Consider the following 23,420-nt stretch of genomic DNA (forward strand, 5'->3'; position numbering starts at 1 on the left):
GTGGTAAAATAACTTTTTGCTGTTCTAACGTGGGGTGCAAACAATCTGACCTATGAACCACTGGACTCTTGGTTCATGAGGGCAGTGAGATCCTGCTTGGTTTTATCCAGAGCAATCAACTTAGCACGGCAACTTGGTCGCACTGATGGAGGGGCTTCGGGAACATTCTCTTCATCACTATAGAGAAAGCAGGTACACAAACACATGCTAAAGGTTAGACACAATCTACCATAGCACATGCATATTTGAGATCTTGAACACAAACAAAACTTAATCACTTCACAAATCCTTAAGAGGTAAAACAAGCCCACCTTCCATCAGAGCACAATTCTGCTTTACTGGCTTTCCTCCCATTCTTCACAGTGGAAGCTTTTTTCTGGCCTGAAAAGACACAACAGACTGGAAACTAACTATAAATAAATACAGCAATTTTATCAACAGCAAGCAAGTATAAAGAATACTCCAATTCAATAAAATGTACCTCTCTTGGCACGTTTAGGTTTAGTCTCATCTTTGGGCCTGCAAGGATGCAATGTTTATCTCTTTGAGATGCCATTGCAAAGTAGTCAAGTAATAGGTTTTTTGTAAACTGGTACCTCCAATGTTATCAACCAGGGCAAGCAAGGTGGTGTCCTCGTTACTGGCCGATTTAGTAGAACAATCTCCATTAAGCTGGTTACAAAGCTTTTCAATAATCCTTGTGCAGTACTTTATCTTTTACTTCCTGCAACACACAAGATGGAAAAATACTGTTCAATTGCTGGATTAATCATTCTTTCACTTAATGCCAATCTTCTCTTTAGTAGTCATGTCAAAGTTAACATATGCAATTAATAATGTTTGTTTATCGCCACTATTTTAATGCCATTAGTGCATTTAATTTTGACATTTGAACAGTTTCATGTGGTTTTGACTTATTGCTAAAAAATTCTAAAATCTGTTTGGAGCTGCAGTGCAAGTTTCTCTGACTCTCACACACACAAACCTAGCAGAGAATCTTGTTATCAGCAAAGGATAGAGAAAGACAATCTTATTTACATAAAAAATAAAACCCAAACTGGATGTTTCTCACTTGCATCCTTTGTATGGTGGCATTTTGTTTTATCATTGCGGCACATAAAAGACCTGTTCTTCGTACACTGATTACGGAGTTATCTGCATTTCATTGTTGATGATTAGACCTGATCCAGGATTGTTACGTTCCTTAAAGAACATCTTGGAGTTGCTGTCAAAGCAACAGATCCAACAGCTCAAACCTGTTTGGGAGCAGTCTTATTTCCTTAATCAGGATTAGATTGCACCTTAAAAAGCAGATGTGATACTGGAAGTCTGTCCCAGTCAATGCATCATTCTTAAGAGAGCACGCTTTTGTAGCAGAGGCAATAATTTTCTATAATTTTTACTTTGTCTTAAAACTATTATTAGAGTCTTACATCTGGTACAATTTATGAGTGGAGCCATTTCAAACAAATGCCGTACTGTTCTCTGCTCTTCAAACAAATCCTTTACCATACCTAGAGGTTAAGCTAGATGGACTATGTTGTAAAATCTCAGTCATTCCATCTTCTTTTATCCATCATACTTGTATTTATTTAATTTGTAGGGCTACATTAAGGGACATGTAGCATCCATTATAATGGTATGCACATGATAGTGAATTTATGATAGATGTTTGACTTCCCAAGCGTAAGTCTGGTGAAAACAAGGACTTCTAGGATGAAAGTTCTACCTGTCAATCTAACTCTGCGCTAAAACGAGATTAAAATTTTTTACTTTTAGGCTTTATCATCATGTAGTAACTGGCAGTAACACTCTGACTTAATGATTGATGTATGCAGTCATAAAATAAGACAGTCTCCTTTTGAAATCTGTCAAATATTGGAAAGCATTTAGAATTTATCAATGTTTAAAAAAATGGTAAAAGATTTTGACTGTTAAATGAGTTCTCAGTTAATGCAGCCCCTGGCGCTACCAGTCTTTTTTATTTCTAAATCAATTTTGTCTTGAATCTCCTCTGGCTTAATGTTTAAAAATGATAACTAGAACGAAAATCCTTGAGACTTCGTCGGAATTTGCCAGGTCGTAAAGTCATGTACCACTGCATCTGTAAGATTATCAGATAAACTGATTTGTTATGTGTGCAGAGGCTCACAACCTCCCAAGCAAATCAAAAGTCAAATGCAATTGAAAATAATGTAACAGTTACACATTTAATTTATTCCCAACATGTCCGAATTTTCTCTTTATATTGGAAGTGATTCTTTTTTAGACTACTTTGTTTGGCTGGTCTTAAAGATGATGTATGTAATTTCTGTGACACTAGCGCCACCAAACAGAATTGCAAAAAATAAACATTGCTTTCAAAATAGCTTTCTGAATATGCCCCCCTTCTGCCGTTGATCGACCAAACACATAGTCCCACCACCAACTCACGCCATTGGTCTATTCAATGTTATTGTCTCTCTTGAGACCGGTTGCTTTAAACACTGTCTCTGTAGCACTAAGTTTTCAAGAAAATTAATGTATGGAGTCACATGACGCCATGCGAGGATCGGACGTGTGAACGGCGAGCTCTGTGCACTTTGCTAGATTTAACACTTTTAATGACTGGTGATATTCGATATACTCTGTTCCATAACTGTTCTAGGAGGACAATATGTCAAAGAATTCAAAATCCTCGGGCTCTAGAGACATTAAAAGACACTTATGTGCTCAAGCTGAAGCCCCCGAGCAGGCCGCGAGCCTGGGAGTCGATTTAGTCGGAGAGGTGCGGGAAATGCAGCGAGAGATCCTGAACATGCTGGATGAAGGTCGTTGCTGTGATACTTCGATCGATCACTGCCATGGAGGCGAAGTTCACTGAGGTGATTACAAGAGTGGGGGATGTCGAGAAATGGATCGATTATCTGGAGTCATCGGAGAGGGAATTATCTGCTAATCCGCTAGCGACCAAGGTGGATTTGGAGTGTTTATTTGGAGAAGTTGGAGGACATGGAGAACCGTAGCTGGTGGAATAACGTCCGTATCGTCGGAATTCCAGAGTTCCTGTTCAGCGATCCGCAGAGGGAGACAGGCCCGATCAATTCTGGCCAAATTTCTAAGATCTTCTGATAAAGAACTTGTGTTACACGAGGCGAGGAGTAAAGGAAGGCTTTCTTGGAAAAAACACAGCATTTTCTTGTTCCCAGACTTTGCGAATTCGACGAGAGAAACGTGATCGATTCAAGGAATGCAAGAAACGTTTACATCAATGGAAGGTTGCTTTTGCACTGATATTCCCGGCCAAATAGAGAATACATGCTAAGGATGGCCGTAAAACATTCACATGCCCACAGCAAGCGATGTCCTTCATAAAGTCAATGGAGTAAGTCATCTTGTGGTACTCACATTGCAGCCGAGTGGACCGGCTCACTGAACATTCACTTGACTGTTTGAGGAACTGAGCGCTTTTTTTTTTGTGCTGGTTCTGCCTAGCGGCTGAGTTTATTTTGTAGAGTAACACACCTTCAGGACAGTTTTATGGATGAATCTACATGCTCTATATACTTATTCCTCCTATTGGCTGGAGTCTGTTTTGTGGAGTATTTCTTGCAAGACATTGGAGTGATTAAGTCATTTGTTTGCCCTCATGTTGCAGCCGAGTGGACCGGCTCACTGAACATTCACTTACTGTTTGAAGAATCTGCACGCTCTTTTTGTGCTGGTTCCGCCTAGCAGCTGGAGTTTATTTTGTAGAGTAACACACCTTCAGGACAATTTTATGAATGAATCTACACGCTCTTTGTGTTTGTTTTATAGATTATCTTTTGCCGTGTAATTCTGTCTCACAAAATTTGTATAGAAACACCGGACTTGAGTAATCCGACAGCAAAGCTGTTACAGGGGTTCTCGTAGGCGTGCATGGACAGTTTGAGTTTGGAGGGATGGAAGCCAGTTGGCGCTGTCGTGTGCGGGGTTAATGCACACGTTTTTCTTTTTTCTGTTTGTTTGGTTCTGGGGTTTTGATGGATGCACTAATGTTGGAATGTGGTCTTTATAATCTTGTTTTTGACACACAATCTATTTTTTCTAATATGTAAAAATGTAAAATGTTAAACTGAGTGGACTGTCTCTCTCCACGTGAAATGTGATTGGGTTGGGGCACCCCATAAAAAGAAGGTTATTTCTCTTCTTAAGCATAAGAAATATGATATAGTGTTTCTTCAAGAAACACATCTTTCCCCGCAGGAAGCTGAAAAATTTGGGAAGATATGGGGTGGACATGTTTTCTTTAGTGCTGGCTCAAGTAAGAGCAGGGGAGTCATTACACTAATAAGTAAACATCTACAATTGAAATTAAAACAGATTAAAGATCAATTAGGAAGAGTCATCACTGTTTTAGCTGAAATTCAGGGGCAAAGTCTTATTTTGGCTAATATTTATGCACCAACGTTGATGATCAGGGTTTTTTTTTATAGATCTTGAAGGGATGTTGCAAGCCACTGGCACCCCTCATGATATAATATTGGGTGGAGACTTTAATCTTTTGATGGACTCAGTCCTTGACCATAGTGAAGCAAAAGTGTGCAAGCCCCCAAGAGCAACATTGACACTTCACAGGATGTGTAAAAATCTTGGTCTTACAGATATTTGGAGATACTCTGAACCCATCTGGGAGGGACTATACATTTTTGTTCATCAGTCCATAAGATTTACTCAAGAATAGACTTTTTTTTTAAATATATATCTAAGTCCCTCATTTCATCAGTTGCTGATTGCTCAATTGGAAACATTTCAGTCTCAGATCACGCCCTGGTGTGTTTAGAGGTGTTGCCACCTATGGAGAAAAGGAAATCATATAGTTGGCGCTTTACTGTATCCCTTTTGTAAAATGAATTCCAACAAATGTTAAAGGCTGAAATCAATGTCTATATGGAGACCAACTGGTCCTCAGTATCCTCTGTGGGCGTGGCTTGGGAGGCACTTAAGGCGGTTCTTAGGGTCCGGATCATACAATATGCCGCATTCACCAAAAAATCCAAAGCACAAGAACTTGTGGAATTGGAAGGGAATATTAAAAGTGCCGAGGCAGAGCTGAAGTGCCAAATGCCGTCTAATGCCTCAGAGAATTGACCCCGATTGAAATACAGATATAACACTCTTTTGTCGTGGAAGGAGGAGTATTGGCTATTCAGGGCAAGAGGAGTCATACTTTGAGTCTACCATTCCCTCAGTGAAATCTGCTGGTGGTGAAATATTTACCTCAGCCATTGATATTAATAATGCTTTTAAAGAATTATATCTTGATATCTATAGTTCCACATCTTCGTCTACGGATGAGGATATTAGAAAATTTGTGGAACCATTAGAACTTCCTAAACTGACGACTGAGCAAAAAAATTCTCTCAATTCTGAGATAACCTTGGAGGAGCTTGGTGAGGTAATTAAGAACTTGCCTACAGGCAAGGCTCTGGGGCCAGACGGCTTTGCTGCTGAATTTTTTTAGATCTTATGATACAGAACTGGCCCCACTTTTGCTAAAGTTTATATGGAATCATTAAAGAATGGAAAGCTTCCCCCAACCATGACGCAAGCCCAGATCAGTCTGACTCTTAAAAAGGACAAAGATCCAAGCGAGTGTAAGAGTTACCGTACAATTTCCCTGATCCAGCTAGACGTTAAAATATTGTCAAAAATTTTGGCTAACCAATTAATTTATGACATCTCTTATACATATAGATCAGGTGGGGTTTATTCAGGGCCGTAACTCTTCTGATAACATTAGGCGTTTCATTAATGTCATGTGGGCAGTGGCGAACGATCAAACTCCGGTCGCTGCCATCTCACTTGATGCCGAAAAGGCGTTTGATTTGGTAGAATGGGATTGTCTTTTTATGATTTTGGAAATGTACGGGTTCGGGAATAGTTTTATTGGGTGAATTAAGTTACTTTATAGACACCCGGTAGCGGCGGTTCAAACTAATGGATTAATTTCAGATTATTTTACTCTGGATAGGGGCACCCAGCAGGGTTGCCCTCTTTCCCATTTATTGTTCTGTCTTGCCCTGGAACCATTAGCAGCCGCGATAAGAAAGAAGGATGATTTTCCAGGGATGGTAGCGGGAGGTGTGCCGCATAAGCTTTTGCTTTACGCAGATTATATTTTACTATTTGTCTCTGACCCCACTAGATCAATGCCTTGCCTCCACAGAATTATTAATTCCTTTTCTAAGTTCTCAGGATACATAGTGAATTGGTCTAAATCCGAAGCTTTGTCTCTGACAGCATACTGCCTGGTAACGGCTTTTCAGCCAGGCGCCTTCCAGTGACTCAAACAGGGCATTAAGTATTTGGGTATTTTATTCCCAGCAAATTTGTGTGATTTAGTTAGAGTTACTTTTGACCCTTTAATAAAAAGTTTTTCGAGCGATGTGGGCAGGTGGACTTCATTACATTTATCTATGACTGGGAAGGTATTCCAAAATGTATCCCAAAATTCAACTACCTGCTACAATCTCTCCCTATAGATGTCCCCCTCTCTTATTTCAAGCAATTTGATAGCATAGCAAAGTCCTTCATTTGGAATGGTAAATGTCCCAGATTACATTTCAGTAAGTTACATAAGCCGATTGACAAAGGTGGGCTAGGCCTACCCAAGATTTTGTTTTATTATTATGCATTTGGTCTCAGACATTTGGCTCATTGGTCACTCCCACCTGAAAGAGCCCCTCCCTGGTTTTGTATTGAACAGGAAGTTCTTGCCCCTATTTCACCATTGCAAAGCCTTTCTATCAAACTAACCAGAGAAGTTAAGTTAAACCCCGTTATCTCGCATTTGCACTCGGCATGGACAAAAGTGTCCAAAGTGTTTGATTCTGACATTTATTTAAATGTAGCCTCGAGCATATGGCTGAACACAAAATTATGTATTAATAAGTCCCCTTTCTGCTGGACAGAGTGGATTATGAGGGAGGTTAATACGCTCAGTGACCTATATGAGAGTGGAATGTTGAGATCCTTTGAAAATACTGTTCAACATTTTGGGATTCCCAGGTCTCAGTTCTTTAGGTATTTACAGCTGCCCTAAAGTTGCAGATACTCTGGGAGTGGTGATTACTGCTTTTGGAAAAGGTCATGAGGCATCAGTGTATTACTCCCTCCTAATTCAAGAGATTATGGGAGAAAGATTTAAACTTGGTATTGGAGGAGGGAGTGTGGGATAGGGTGTTCGGGGGTAAGGGTTTAATTTGATATAATTTGATTCCGCATTTTCTGTTATGTTTATTTAATTTGTTGAATGGAATCAATAAAAATTGTTAATAATAATAATAATAATAAAAGAAAATTAACCTATGAATGGCTTACGTAGGCTGTCTCTGCATATAAAGCTGGGATAGGAGAAAGTATTTAACACCGAAAAAGTTACATACTTCAGCTTTAATGTTGAAGGCTCTCACTAAATATCTATATACACTCACTGAGAACTTTCTTAGGAACACCTGTACACCTACATAACCATGCTATTATGTAATCAACCAATCGTGTGGCAGCAGTGCAATGCATAAAATCTTGCAGATACGGGTCAGGATCAACATCAACCATCAAAATGGGGAAAAATTGCGATCTCAGTGATTTTCGACCGTGGCATGATTGTTTGTGCCAGACAGGCTGGTTTGAGTATTTCTGTAACTGCTGATCTCCTGGGATTTTCATGCACAACAGTCCCTAGAGGTTACTCAGAATGGTGCCATTAATAAAACACATTCAGTTCTGCAGACAGAAACGCATTGTTGATGAGAGAGGTCAACGGAGAATGGCCAGATTGGTTCGAGCTGACAGAAAGGCTACGTTAACTCACATAACCACTCTGTACAATTGTAGTGAGCAGAATAGCATCACAGGATGCACAACTCGTCAAACTTTGAGGTGGATGGGCTACAACAGCAGAAGACCATGTCGGGCACTTTATTAGGACCATAGTGTTCCTAATGAAGTGCTCAATGAGTGTTAATTATGTTATGCATTAATATCTCTTAATATAAAGGTAATTAATGTATAGGTCCTTAAAGCTAAATTATATATATATATATATATATATATATATAATAAATACATGTAATGATAAATATGATATTCATATTTTTTTTATGACATCTGTCTTTTTGCCAACCAATCAGTGTGATGCTGATCATGGTTTTGATCATCTGCCCTTTTCAGTAAACACAGGAACATATATATTGCATATTGCCTATTGAATAACAAAATGATACTTTCATCCAATGCTGCTCTCTGTCCTGTGGTTTAAATGTAATCACGTGAGTGTAACATAACTGTGGTAGCACCTGTAAAATGTCTTTTAGTAGGAGCTGCAATTCAGTGTTGGCATGTCCTGGTTCTGTGTTAATCTCCAACCAGCTGAGGGTTTTACAGTATAGACGCACTTCAGGAGAAGAGACATCCCTTAAGATCTCATTACAAACACGTGCTGCCAGAGAGTCGTGTACAGACACACCCTGCCAGAGAGAGGATCGATTATTTTCATTATATGAACAGAGAAGAAGGTAATTGTCTAACAGTGCCTTTGAACAAAACCCTGTACTGTTATTTTTGTTCGTGAGTGCGTATGCTCAAGCATACCTGTATGGCAGCAGGTTGCACAAGAGCACCGGGTCGTGTAAGCTCAACGAAGAGTTCAGCCACATTGGAGGTGTCAACCTCAGACAAAGGAGAAGTCACAGGAGCGTTGCACAGTGTTCTCATGGTTGGCAGAAAACTTTCCTCCACATACTCTTGATTTGCTCTGGAGTATATACAACAACAGTACTATTTCAGCAAACAACTGTAAATATCTGTCATTGTGGTTAAAACAGTCTTTGATTTTATCAGTCCACTGTTAACATTAGACATATTCAGCAGTTACATTACTCTGTGTGCAATTCTACAATTATTTCTGTTAAGTTTTTAGTTTAAATGAGGTAGGATCTCGTTTTAGGTATTAGTGATGTGCACGAGTACTCGACTAATTGAGTAATTGTTCTGCACTAGCTAGACAAATATTAAAAACACTACTCTAATATGGCAAATTGATTTTCCTTTCGCTGAATTACACTGTATTTGTCCTCTGAATCTCTCACCAAATCACAGTTACAATTGAGTCCACTGGAGGGTGCTGTGGATGTGTGTCATGGAGGTGTTGGGTAAGAGATGATGATATAATGGAATCTGTGCTTTTGAAAGCAAAGCCAAGTGTGGAAATCTTGTAATATTTAGATTTTTATTGAATTCTACACCATCGGTATTCAATTCTTGTTGGAGTCATGCAAACCAATTGATGAGGATCTGCTTTTATGGTGGAAAAAGCTGCTAAGTGGTTTGAGAAACTCTGAAGCTTATTTTTTTTATAAAATGTGCATTACCCCAATGCTGTCAGTACTGGTTTTAACGTAAGCTCCGGCTGAGTGCCAATGTTTTTCCTAATGTAATAAATGTTATTTTTTAAATATTTTCTTCCCCATTTTTATTAATTGTTCATTTAATTACCCCCCCCCCCCCCCCCCCAAAAAAAAAAAAGAAAAGCATAGTTTGTTGAAGTTATCTTATTTTGAAACTGTTCTTGGTTACGTTTGCGAATAAAACAAAATGTACATTTCACGTGTGTGTAATACTTGTTATTTTTAACTTACATTTTAATTAACGAGTAATCGAATAAAAGTTTTTTGTGGATTAGAGTACTCGACTACAAAATTACTAAAAATGCCAATTCCTATTAGGTATACCTGCTCCCCCGGGCATACATCTGTAAGAATACCCCGAGGCAATGGCGCAGTCTTTGGTCATCCTCCGTTACATGATTGTACCAAAGCAGCACCAGACGGGAGAGTAGCTTTGGATTCACGATCCTCCCACAGCACATCAGCTTGGCCAGACCCACTGCTGTCTCTGTACGGAGTTCACAGATCTCAAAGAGATATTTTTAATTTGCCATAAATTTAGCATTTCTCCATTTAGAGGCTATATGAACAGGGACTGCAGTGAAAATGCCTGCAAATCAGCACTGGTAATTTAATAAATGGGGTTTTCCCTTGGCATGTAACGATACACAAATTTCACGATACGATATGATACAAAGCCTCACGATACGATACAATAAAAAATAATTAAAAACAGCACCCACAAATGTTTCTCTCAAACTTATTCAAGGATTCAACATAAATGTCTTAAATCATAAATGACATAACAGTGTCTGTCATTAACAACAAAAAGCAGAGCTCCATGATAAAGTAACTTAAACAACAGCACTGCATTTATTTTGTTTGACTGAGAAAAACTAATATGAACTCACAATTTTCATGTTTTTCTTGAGAATTTTTTTTTGTCTACACTCAAGTCATTTATATTTGTATATCACTTTTCACAATACACGTTGTTTCAAAGCAGCTTTATAGAAAATCATGCCTTGATGTATTGAAGAGTGACTAGCAAGGAAGAAAACTCTTCAATGTAATTTAGTGGGGAAAAAAAAAAACTTGAGAGGAACCTGACCTCTGGTTCTATGATATATTTACATAATTCAATATTATTTAGTGGCTTGAGCAAAAACCGATCGACATGTAATTTTTTTGGCAAGTGTTGTGCTCATACCCGTTTACAGTTCGACTTCAAAACTAGAGAATAATAAGTCTCATATAATCGGTTTCTTATGTTGTCAGATTTTTGAATAAGCTTGTTTTTGTTACTTTACTTGCTAGGTGTCATGCTCCGTGTCCTCTGGAGGCTGGCTGTTAAATGCAACTTTGCTGCTGCTGTGTTTCTGCATCGCAAATCCACTGATTTGCACGGTGATGTCGGCGTAAATAAAATGACAGGTTTAATGTACTGTAGCACCGAGACATGACACCGTTGTTTGGCAAATTTGACAAGCTGTAACGCTACAATCTAATTGCCGTTTGCCATCAATCTTCTCGCTTATGTACTGTAGATATGCTGCTGTTTTTCCTGTGAGCACTCAGTGCCCCCTCACCATGGAGGAGATTGTTTTGCATCTCTCAGTGTTGCGTTTCTTGGTTTTAATTACACTATAATGTGTTGTTTATGTATCGTTTGATACATATGGTATTGTATAGTGAGCCTTGTATCATATGGTACAATACGATACAATCTTTTACACCCCTAGTCCCCCCCTCCTTTTCATTATGGCCAATGCTGTATATCTATATCAGCATTTCATCAGCCTATTAGCCAACATTCTCTTTAGATATCAGCACTGGCCATGAAGAAAGAAAGAAAAAACATATCGGTCGATCACTTGTAGTAACATGTATAAAACAAAAAAAGCCATTGCTTGAGTGAATTACAGTTGTACTTTTATCGTAAAATTGAATACAACAATTTTACAGCAATTTAACAAGTGTCTTGTGTGAAAGTGGCCATTGTTACAAGGATATGCAGTACCTCACTATCAAGGAATTCTGAGAGCATCTTCAGAATGCTCTGGACGGGACTCTCCTCCTCATCCTTAGCTAGTTGGCTAGGGTCTCTGTCACTGTTGTCTGGCGAGTGGGGTGTTTGAGAGGCGGGAGGGGCAGGCTTGTCTTGCAGGATGTTGAGGCCGTTCAGCAGAAGTTGGTCAACAAGGGCTCGTAGAGCACTAATTCTGATTTTAGGCTCATCTAGCTGTGTGATCTAAACACAGAGAAGATAAATTCTCCTCCAAGCCACCAAGACAAAGTGAATTCAGTCTTCTTTCACACAAGTGTGTTTGACATAAATTACCTGCAGGAGCAGCGCAAGGTGCGTGTTGGCAAGGTCCTTGCTGTGGAGAGCAGCAGTTCCCAAACTGATGACAGCCATGTTGCGCACAGCAGGGTTAGGGTTGGACACACTTGGTAATATCTAGGGATGATAAGTAACTTTGAAGTTTTCATAATAAAAGCAGCTCAAGACAAGTTATTGCGATGATTATGCGTTGAGGGTCCACTAACCAAAGTTGCTTAAGATGAATGTGCCAAGCACACATGCACTAGCTAGCAGCTACAGTAAGAGCGTGTATGAAATTTGTGCTGTAACACACAATTGAGAATAAGTGTGTATATTGTACCAATGACTCTATTAGAGCATTCATTGTAGGGCAGATTCCTCTCTTGATGTTAATTTGCTTGAATAACTCAGCATACATTGTCAGACATTTCAACAGTGTCTCTGGATCACTCTGGGGAAAACACACACACACAACAGAGGATTACTTTTCAGCATAAGCCACAAACACAACAGGTGCTCTGAAAAAAATAAAAATAATAATAATAATAATAATAAAATCAGCCGCAATGGCTTGGTAGCAATATGTACATGTACTTTAATAGTAATAGTTTAATAGGGTTGCATATGTTTCACACCTGAAACTTAAGACTACACTACACACAAACACCCATTTTCTGTAACATATAGGTCTATAAGTTATAATAGTTTTACATTTTTAATTTAGTTTTTATTTCTATTTCGTTTAAAATGTTTCACTCCAATTTAGTTTTCATTTTGTTTGTTAGTTCCTTGTTAGTTTTAGTTTTTAAAAATTTTATAGTTTAGTTTTACATTACATTTAGTTTTAGTTTTTATATCGTGATACATATAGAATGGGGAAAACAGGCATTTGTGCAACGTGGGTCATATAGCTGGACACCCACCTGTACAGTTTGTAAATAATACTTATAATATTAAAAATCTTAATTTTAATAAGACCAACTGAATTTCATTACTGATATTACAGTAAAAGAAAACATAATTCTGAAATTTAAGAATGCTTCTTTTTTATTTAACTTTAACCACAAAGTCCTCTTTAGTGCATCTGACATGAGAAAGTCTTGTCGCAACTCTGAAGACTGAACATCAAACAAAACTCTATACCAATTCCAAATTAAATGTAAAACGAATCACTGATTGACGTGTTAGACAGAATGAGTGAAAAGACTGTGTGTGTGTGGGGGGGGGGGAGTGAGAGAGAGAGAAAGTCAGAATAAATTACTGGATATTATACTGTTTCTGTTCTCTTTGTTTTAACATCATGCATTGGCAACACAACAAACAGTCATTCCAATAAAGGTTCAAATGTGTCATAATTGAAGTCCCAGACACGCTAGTGCGTTTTCAATAGGGTGACCAGATTTTGAAAGTCTCAAACTGGGACACCTGGGAGGTTTGCGATACATGCTTATATACACCGATCAGTCACAACATTAAAACCACCTGCCTAATATTGTGTAGGTCCCCCTAGTGCCGCCAAAACAGCACCAACCCGCATCTCAGAATAGCATTCTGAGATGATATTCTTCTCACCACAATTGTACAGAGCGGTTATCGTAGTTACCGTAGATTTTGTCGGTTCGAACCTGTCTGGCCATTCTCTGTTGACCTCTCTCATCAACAAAAAACTAGATGTTTTTTGTTTTTGGTACCATTCTGTGTAAATTCTAGAGACTGTTTTGTGTGAAAATCCCAGGAGATCAGCAGTTACAGAAATACTCAAACCAGCCCGTCTGGCACCAACAATCACCCATGCGATTATCTAGTCAGCCAATCATGTGGCAGCAGTGCAGTGCATAAAATCATGCAGATACGGGTCAGGAGCTTCAGTTAATGTTCACATCAACCAACAGGGGGAAAAAAATTAATCTCAGTGATTTGGACCATGGTTTGATTGTTGGTGCCAGATGGGCTGGTTTGAGTATTTCTGTAACTGCTGATCTCCTGGGATTTTCATGCACAACAGTCTCTAGAATTTACACAGAATGGTGCCAAAAACATAAAACATCCAATGAGTGGCAGTTCTGCGGATGGAAATGCCTTGTTGATGAGAGAGGTCAACAGAGAATGGCCAGACTGGTTCGAACTGACAAAGTCTATGGTAACTCAGATAACTGCTCTGTTCTGAATGCTATTCTGAAATGCGGGTTGGCGCTGTTTCGGAGGCACGAGGGGGACCTACACAATATTTGGCAGGTGGTTTTAATGTTGTGGCTGATCGGTGTATATATACTGCTTATATATATATATATATATATACACACATACATACATACACAGACACATATACACACACACATTGTATTAAAATATGTAGTTAAATTCAATAAAACATATTTTAGTACGTGAAATGTTTAACCACATTTTAGATATTTGCAAAATGTACAAATTCCATATAGCCTATTCTATCCATATGATGTCATATTGCATGTGTATTAATGACATGACTTGTCAGTTCTTGAAATTTCTTGTCAGCTACACATTTTTACACAAAATTTGCAACATTGGAACTTGAAGTTAAAATACAATTCCATATTTAAGTATTGTACTATTTTTTTTTTAAATACAGCTGTATGAATGTGGCCATGGGAAAGTGAACATTTACAGTGACAGCAAAAAATTTCAATTCCATTTTCACATGTTGTGCAAAGAAATAGATCGGCTTCTTTCAGCTTGTTGAACATACATTTTCATTTGGACATTTCTAATTTGCGTTGGATGAAGACAGAAAGCAGCAGAGAGCGAAGCGTGTGAGTCGTTGTCATGGTAACCAGATAGATTCTGAGTGGACTGCTGCAAAACTAGAATGAAAGTATCGTCAAATCATCGTGCAATGCAATATAATATCTTCCCTTCCCTGCAATCGATACCAAACACGATACCAAGAAGGACATTGAGGATATTGAATTTCAATATTCATTGAATGTCATAGCTTGCTGTGTTTAAAAGTGAATAATAACACAGTAAAACCTTTTGCAAGAAGTTTAATCTCTTTAATGCTTAAGTCAATTCATTTTTATTTGTATAGCGCATTTCACAACAAACATCGTTTCAAAGCAGCTTTACAGAAAATCATGCATTAATAGAAAATGAAACTGTAATATCTATAAAGTCTTAGAGTCATCATTGTGTAGTTTGATTAAATATGATTGTACTTTGTGTATAAAAATAAATAATTAAATAATAATTGTATTTAGTGAACAAGCCGAAGGCGACTGTGGCAAGGAACACAAAACTCCATAAGATGTTTTTTAATGGAGAAAAATAACCTTGGGAGAAACCAGACTCACAGTGGGGGCCAGTTCCCCTCTGGCTAACAGCATGAATATAATGCCAATATTAGTTATTTGTGTGCAGTGCAAGTCATGGTTTAAAATGAGTAAACTAAGTAAGTGTTAACAGTGTTTAAACAAAGGTTAATTTGTCATCTTGGACTTAAACAGACACTTTGCAGCGTGGATGCAGCACCATTCAAACACAATAATCAAGCGTCATTCAAACTACAATGGCATCTGCACATTCAGTTACAGATGCCATTGTAGAAACTAACTATTCACAGTCAGCCATGATTAATTTAAACCATGAGTGAAAGTGTCCAATAACAAGGCGGTTATGGAGATTAAGCGAGTAGTATTCGGCTGGTCATATGATTCTAACATGGCAGCCCCCACGAGGGGACCTTCTCCATGTAGAATAAAACTACTTTTATAAGGATTCCTCATCTCATGTGATTGGTCATGATTTTATACATGTTTCAAAATTACTATTAATTTATTTTGGAGTAAAACTTTTTGTAATCAGGAAAGAAATGACTGAGTCCATTTATGCACCGCTGCTGTTACACCAAAGCACTGCATCAATAACACATTTCGAGACGATTTCAAGTCGGACATTAAATCCTCTGCTGTTCATAATGTTCCTGTTTTTGTAAGGTGAACTGGATAATGACTTTTGCTGATTCTGTCTAACACTGGTTAGGAATAAATAATTGCAGTTAGAAAGGTTAAACTGCTCGATGTCATGAACTAAATTTGTACACGCATCACTATCTTGCAGTTCTGCACTTTTGAATGCACAGCGAGGATCACCCTGAGACTCCCAAGCTCTCCGTTTACACTGAAGCGTGTCATTCTGCGTTCAGTATGAGCATAAGTGCTTTTGTGCCATTCTTTATTGGAGCCTTTATTATTTCTTACTTTCATAGTTTTGTGCAATAAGATGTTATAGTTATTTAGCCTATTTATTTGTTGCATATCAGTTCATTGAAGTGCTGCACTTAGCGTCCGTGTATCCCTCTGAAACACGTCTGATCAGGGTCACGTGACATAACGGAGCCCAACTCAGGGTTGCTGCAGAGTTTTTAAAATCAAATGTAAGACTTTTTAAGACCTTTTTCAAGCCCCGAACAGATAAAATTAATACTGTATCCCCATACCAAAACAATGCCACTAAAATCACAATCTAAAAAGTGTAAAATACTTACGTTTTCCACAAATATATCACATTAAAATTGGTTTATGTACCATTATATAAATAAATACAATTTAGAGGTTGACCAATATTGTATTTTGCTGATACGATGATGTGTTGAAAGAATTTTGATACATAGCATGGAACTTTTAACTTTAAAGGCTAAAATACACCAGGGACTCTTATTTTGAAATGTTTCTAGCTGCTCATTCAAACAGATAAGGGAAATAAAATGTGCATTCCTACAGTAATCTACAACCTATTACAATATAAACAATAGACCTTTTTCACACTCCGGGTTTTGGAATGCAGAAGTAAATGTTTGCAAGGTAAACTTCGACAAATTTAAGACCTCTTTAAATGATAATTAAGACTTTTATTGAATCATTTAAGATATTTAAGGTTTTTTATGACCTTAAATTTTGGAAAACTGAATTTAAGACATTTTAAGAATTTTTAAGGATCTGCGGGAACCCTGTAATTATACATTATATCCTTAACACCCACTAGTCATCCAAACAACCGACCAACTATTCAATTATGAAAATTGGTAGTTTTGCACATCCCTAATCAGTACATCACATACATTCGATTGATTTCTGTGTGTGTGATAGAATGAGGCTGACAGGGATACCTTCTCCACACGCTGCTCCTTGATATGGTCAGTGGGCTGTAAGGCCTCTAGGGCGAGCTGGTTTTTGAGCTCCTCCAGCTGAGAGACAGACTTCTTCAGCTCAGCTGCATGACTGAAGTCCTGACAACTGATACAGTCTTCTAGAGTCTGCTTTGCTTCCATTATCTGCACCCGCACCTCTGCCAGCTATAGACAGTGTGTAAACACAACTTTTTAAAACTAAGCTAAATCCAGTGCAATAGGTTGACATCTTTAAGCTCCCATGGTTTATAAAAAGTCACTCACTCTGACTTGTTTCCTGTGTTTCTCATTCTCATCCACAGGCTCAGCTATGGGCACGATGGGCTCTCTCACATCAGAGATTATTTCCGCAACCTGAAAAAATTATAATAGCGCATACAAAACAATTGAACCTTTGATAAAAACAGTGCAGAGCAACTTGACTGTGGAAATCAGCACATCTCAAAGAAGGACATTCTCCATCTCAGGCCTTAATTGATACAATGGTAATCTCAGACTGACTTTGTTCAAAACTGTGCCAAGGGTGTCAGCAAAATAAAACAAATTTCTCAGTGGACTAGAAATATTCCAATAAAATATGTTTGATAGACAGTAGACTCTGGCATGAGGCACATATGGGGGATCATCACTTTATATCAAAAATGTTTTGGGTCAGGTATGGCCTATCCACCTATCTAGAATTCAGATCTGTGGAAAGTAGAGCACAATTTTTGAATTCTGTAGATAATGATTTTTTGGGAGAATTACCTGCCTACTCATTTCCAGAGATTCCACAGTGGCCAGGTACAGAGTACACAATGATAGGGCTGGGTATTGATACAGTTTTCCTGATTAAATTAGATTCTGAACCACAAGCTCTTGATTCGATTCTGATTCGATATCGATATATATAGGTAGGGCTGCACGATAATGGTTAAAATGATAATCATGATTATGCCTAAACCTTTAATCATGGTTATTAATCACAATTATTCTGCACTTAGATTTTGTTTTTTTACAGGGCTGCATGATTTGGACAAAACAATACTGTTACATATACATTTTTTTAATAAAATAACATTAAACAGCAGTTCATTTTGAACAAGGTGTTAAAACTACAAACTAGTAAATTATTTATTTTTACCAAAATTGTCATGTTTTGCCCATGCTTTACTTCCAATATAAGAGTTTAAGTTCTCTTTAAAAATCATTAATTACAGTGCTGTGAAAAACTATTTGCCCCCTTCCTGATTTCTTCTATTTATGTGTATTTTTCATACTAAATTGTTTTAGATCTCCAAACGAGATATAACATAAAAAAGGCAACCTGAGTAAACACAAAATACAGTTTCCAAATATATATATATTTTTTATTGAAGCAAAAAAGTTATCCAACACCTATATCACCCATTTGAAAAACTAACTGCCCCCTTAAACTTAATAGCTAGTTGTGCCACCTTTAGCAGCAACAACTGCAACCAAACACTTTGGTAACTGGAGATCAGTTTTTCACAATGCTGTGGTGGAATTTTGGCCCACTCTTCTTTGTAGAACTGCTTTAGTTCAGCCACACTGGAGGGTTTTCGAGCATGAACTGCCCTTTTAATGTCCTGCCACAGCATCTCAATCAGGTTCAAGTCAGGACTTTGACTAGGCCACTCCAAAACTTTAATTTTGCTTCATTTGAGCTATTCAGAGGTGGACATACTCCTATGCTTTGGATCATTGTCTTGCTGCATAATCCAGTTGCGCTTGAGCTTCAACTCACGGAATGACGACCGGACATTCTCCTTTAGGATTTTCTGGTAGAGAGCAGAATTCATGTTTCCCTCAATTATTGCAAGTCGCCTTGGCCCTGAAGCAGCAAAGCATCCCCCACACCAGGGGTGTCAAACTCGGTTCCTGGAGGGCCACAGTCCAGCAGAGTTTAGCTCCAACCCTAATTAAACACACCTGAAGCAGCTAATTAAGGTCTTCAGGAGTGCTTGAAGATTACAAGGAGGCATTTTGGAAACAGGGCTGGAACTAAACTCTGCAGGGCTGCGGCCCTCCAGGAACTGAGTTTGACACCCCTGCCCCACACTACAACCACCATGCTTGATAGTATGATGTTCTTTTTGTGGAATTCTGTGTTTGATTTACACCAGATGTAACAGGACCCCTGTCTTCCAAACAGTTCCACTTTCGACTCATCAGTCCACATAACATTCTCCCAAAATGTTTGAGGATCATCAAAGTCTGTTTTGGCAAAATTCAGACAAGCCTTAATGTTCTTCTGGGTTAGCAGTGGTTTTCGCCTCGCCACACTTCAATGGATGTCATTTTTGACCAGTGACTTTCTGATAGTGGAGTCATGAACAGTGACCTTTATTTATGCAAGCGAGGCCTGCAGTTCCTTGGATGTTGTCCTTGGCTTTTTTGCGACTTCCTGGAGGAGTCTAATTTTGGAAGGTTGGCCACTTCTGGGAAGGTTCACTACTATGCCAAGTTTTTTCCATTTGGAGATAATGGCTCTCACTGTGGTTCTTTGGAGTCCCAGAGCCTTTGAAATAGCTTTGTAACCCTTCTCAGACTGATTTATTTCAATCACCTTTTTCCTCATCATTTCTGGAATTTATTTCAGCCTTGGCATAGCGTGCTACTGGGTAAGACCTTTTAGCCAACTTGGCCTGGGTGTGTCTAGTCCAGCTGAACCCCATTATGAATGCAGTTTCATAGATTTTGGGATGTAGTAACTAAGGGGGCAAATACTTCTTCATACAGGCCCAGTTGGTATTGGGTAACTTTTTTGTTTCAATAAATAACATTATCATTTTAAAAACTGTATTTTGTGTTTACTCAGACTGCCTTTGTTTTATGCTAGATTTTGTTTGAATTTTGAAACAATTTAGTTTGAGATATACAGAAGAAATCAGGATGGGGGACAAATACTTTTTCACAGCACTGAATTATTATTATTATTGGAATAAACAATAGTAATATTTTAGCAGGCAGCAATGCTATACGGTCTCAAGCCTTTATTTTAACGGGGAAAAAACTGAAGAAAGTGTGTGTGTTGTTTCTGTTTCTAACAGCTTTGACAGGCTCTGGTGCTTCCAAACATGCCCACAAAACCCTTTTTTAGACACTTGTAATGGCAAAACATACTTGAAATTATGCAAATGTGCAATTGAAGTAAATCTTGAGCGCTTTTTAATGCAGTCAGCGCACGTTAGCGACGTCCACGAACCGAACCGAACTCAGAGCAGTGGCGTATCCAGGACATTTTTACTGGGGTGGCCAAAATGGGGCACAGACCTAGTGTGGGGTGGCGATACCGGGAGAACCTTTATGAATGGCACGTGATCAAAATGTGTAAATATCGCATTGCTTTGCTTCAACATCTACACATGTAGAATAAATGAATTCTTAAACTCATGTTAGCATTCACTGAATTGTTTGTATTCAATATCAGACTGTTGTTTTGACATTTGACAGTTTTCTATTCCGGTTCTATTTCAACCTATTACAGTTTCTGGGAATCTTTGGCTATTTTAACATAACATCCATTTTTAAATCAGTAATTGTTTAGGAAAAGTCAGTTACACATTTTTAAGAGCTATTCTCATTGTAGAGAATTAATCTGCGTATAACATCAGGTATAGTGTATAATCATAAAAAGATACAAGTACAGGTGATAACTGATTGAGGCGCAATTCAATCAATCATTCATTCATTCGCTATAACTGCACTGTCCAGCAGAAATATTGTTAAATTGGGTACAAATCAGTGTGTGAAATTGGCTACAAGGGCTTATAGGTGTCTGTCTGGAAACCCCAAAATTGCAGATTGAGCTCTGAATACAGTAAAAAACAAAACTCTATTTACAGTGTCTACTCAGGTTTATTTCCCACATGTTCTGATAGCTTCAATTACTTTGAATATTACCAAATAAAATAGTTAGTCAAATCATTTGTGGCATTTAAGCGCAATTTGCCCTGCCTCTGCAAATTTAAAATGTCAAATAAGGTATAAAAACTTTGAAGATTTTATTGGTCTGACTGACCAATAATACACATAAAGAGCTCATAAATAACTCATGTAAAGATTTAAAGTACAGTCACAGCACAAACCCTTCCATTTCACACACAGGTTAGCCATATATATATAACTTTAGCTATTGAACATATACATCTGTAAAACACTTTACACGCCTCCGTCATTAAATCAGAAAACATGGCATTTCTTATTTCATGTCAATATAAAGATAACATGCTGAATGTGGTGTAGGGTCTAGCTTACTCTTTAACCTAGCTACTGTAACAATGAAAAAATGTTTTTACATTCACATGGAAATTCGGGATGAATTAAACGTTAGATTAAATGAACATACCTCTCAAATAACAGCTTTCTTTTTGACCACAAATCGACGTCATCAACTCATTGGAAGTTGGAGGTAGACGCTAGCTCGTGTCAGCTTCGTGCTTCTGACGACCATTACACTCCAGACCTGGCGCCCGCTGCCCGCGACCTGCCCCTCCCCCCACTGATCAAAGATCAGCTCACACAGCTTCAGTTCCACCACTACTATAATGGTCAGAAATATAAAACTGACCCTGGGTCAGTGTGGCTCTAAATCAACAAATTACCTGCGATGTCATCTTTGATTGACAGGTGTTTCTATTGGTTCTTCGTTCTTGTGTTGATGAACATGATGAACTACCAATCAGTTCTGGGGTGGCCACAGGGTGGCCAATGAAATTTCAGGGGTGCCCCAGGCCACCACAGGCCACCCCTAAAAACGCCACTGACTCACTGACATAATACATAATGAGAGCATGAGATGAATTCATGTCTATCGAGCACTGTATACGGTTGTAACACCTCACTGCAACCAAAGTTTATTCAGCTGACTTGCTGCATAATCAGTTAATGGCTTAACAGACCACGTTTTTATATGAATGGAACTCTTAAGGAAACTGGTGTCAGAACAGTTTGAAAGGCACCTGATTTTCATCCTACCTCCGTATACATACAGTCTCCAAAGGCAGCATGTTCCAGCTTTCTGAATTGAGCCTCGTGTAATCAAAGCGGCGCACATATGAGGCATACTTGTTAAGATCTGCGGCTCCGTATTTCAGCGCACGCATTTGAAAGTACAGTGATTGGTCAGTGGTGAACATCTGAAGAGAGCGTGAAGGGACCGCTGAGGTAAAAATAGACTTCAGAAGAGCTTGTGATTTCGTCTTTCATCTGTAGACACAGCCTATATTAAAAATGAGCAACAAACGTTACCTGGCAGATCATTTCTGTTTGCAAGCTCACTAATATCGCAGACGATTATGCCTAATTAACCATGAGAGGTAGAAATCGTGGTCGTGATTAAAACACGATTAATTGTGCATCCCTATATATAGGTATATTTCAGTAACAATGTCCATTTTGCTTACATATGACAGAAATGATTTCCAAACTATTGCTATTATTATACAGAGGACCTTCTAACTAGGTACATTACGAAAACACAAATTATATTATTTTTCATCATTTTGGGACATTTTAGCTTTTTAAAAATGTACAAATCCATGTTTTCCACCAATAAATATGATATTATATTGCATATATTATATTTTGTTACCAGTTTGTTTAATGCACAAATCTTTACTATTCACTTGTATCACATGTTTATTGCTAAATGCATAATTTATAGTTTTTCAATATTAACACTGATTTGTAGAACAGGTGCTAAACATTGGTACCGTCTCTTTAAGGAAACCGGCAGTTCAGCAACAAACGTCTGTAAATAAGTGCATCACAAAGAGAGAGGATTAGAATGGCTCCTATCCTCATCCGTGATTAAAATTAAATATTTATGTTTTGTTGTTTTTGATAAACAGTTGACTGTAAAGAACAAAAAGGACATTATAAATGACATTATTCAATGGCAAATGGATTTGGACACATTACACGGAGAGGTCAAAACAAATCTTTCCCTCTCAACATGCAGTGAAAGGATGCTGACCTTCTTGGCCACTATATTACTGGTGATCACTGGTGATCAGTGGTGAGTGATATCTGAACATTTACTAGCCAGTTGCTAATCACAGACATTTTTAGTCGCATAGTGCAAAATTTGGTCTCATATGTGAGTGATTTACTCGCATAGTAGAAACTTACGCATATAGTAAAAGAATTATCTTGGGATTTAAGAATCGATAGAGATCGTTCAAATCGCGATGCATTGGAAAATCGATATTTTTACTCAGTCCTAGACAATGATGTTAAATTTTTTAGCTTCTAGGTTCAAGAGTTTTCTTAAAATGTTCACAATTGCTGGGTGATCTGTTTTGATAGATTCCAGTGCTACAAGACATGATTTTGAATCAGAAACTTAAAAAAAAAAAAAAAATTTCACTGTTGTGCAGTAAATGATGGGTGAACTATCAATTTAAAGGTATTAAAATCACTGAGGGTGAACTAATTGAAAACTCAGTGAAGGAGTCACGTGACGCCATGCGAGGATCAAAAGTGTGAACGGCGAGCTCTGCGCACTTTGCTAGAT

At 38.1% G+C, this 23,420-nt stretch overlaps 1 pseudogene; it reads right to left on the bottom strand.

Moving 5' to 3' along the window:
• Positions 1-9: 9 nt before the first annotated feature.
• The window catches only part of LOC127443555 (condensin complex subunit 3-like), a 38,114-nt pseudogene continuing 14,703 nt past the window's right edge, over positions 10-23,420 (bottom strand).

The sequence above is a fragment of the Myxocyprinus asiaticus genome, chromosome 7, assembly GCF_019703515.2.
Source record: "Myxocyprinus asiaticus isolate MX2 ecotype Aquarium Trade chromosome 7, UBuf_Myxa_2, whole genome shotgun sequence".
Classification (NCBI taxonomy): Eukaryota; Metazoa; Chordata; class Actinopteri; order Cypriniformes; family Catostomidae; genus Myxocyprinus; species Myxocyprinus asiaticus.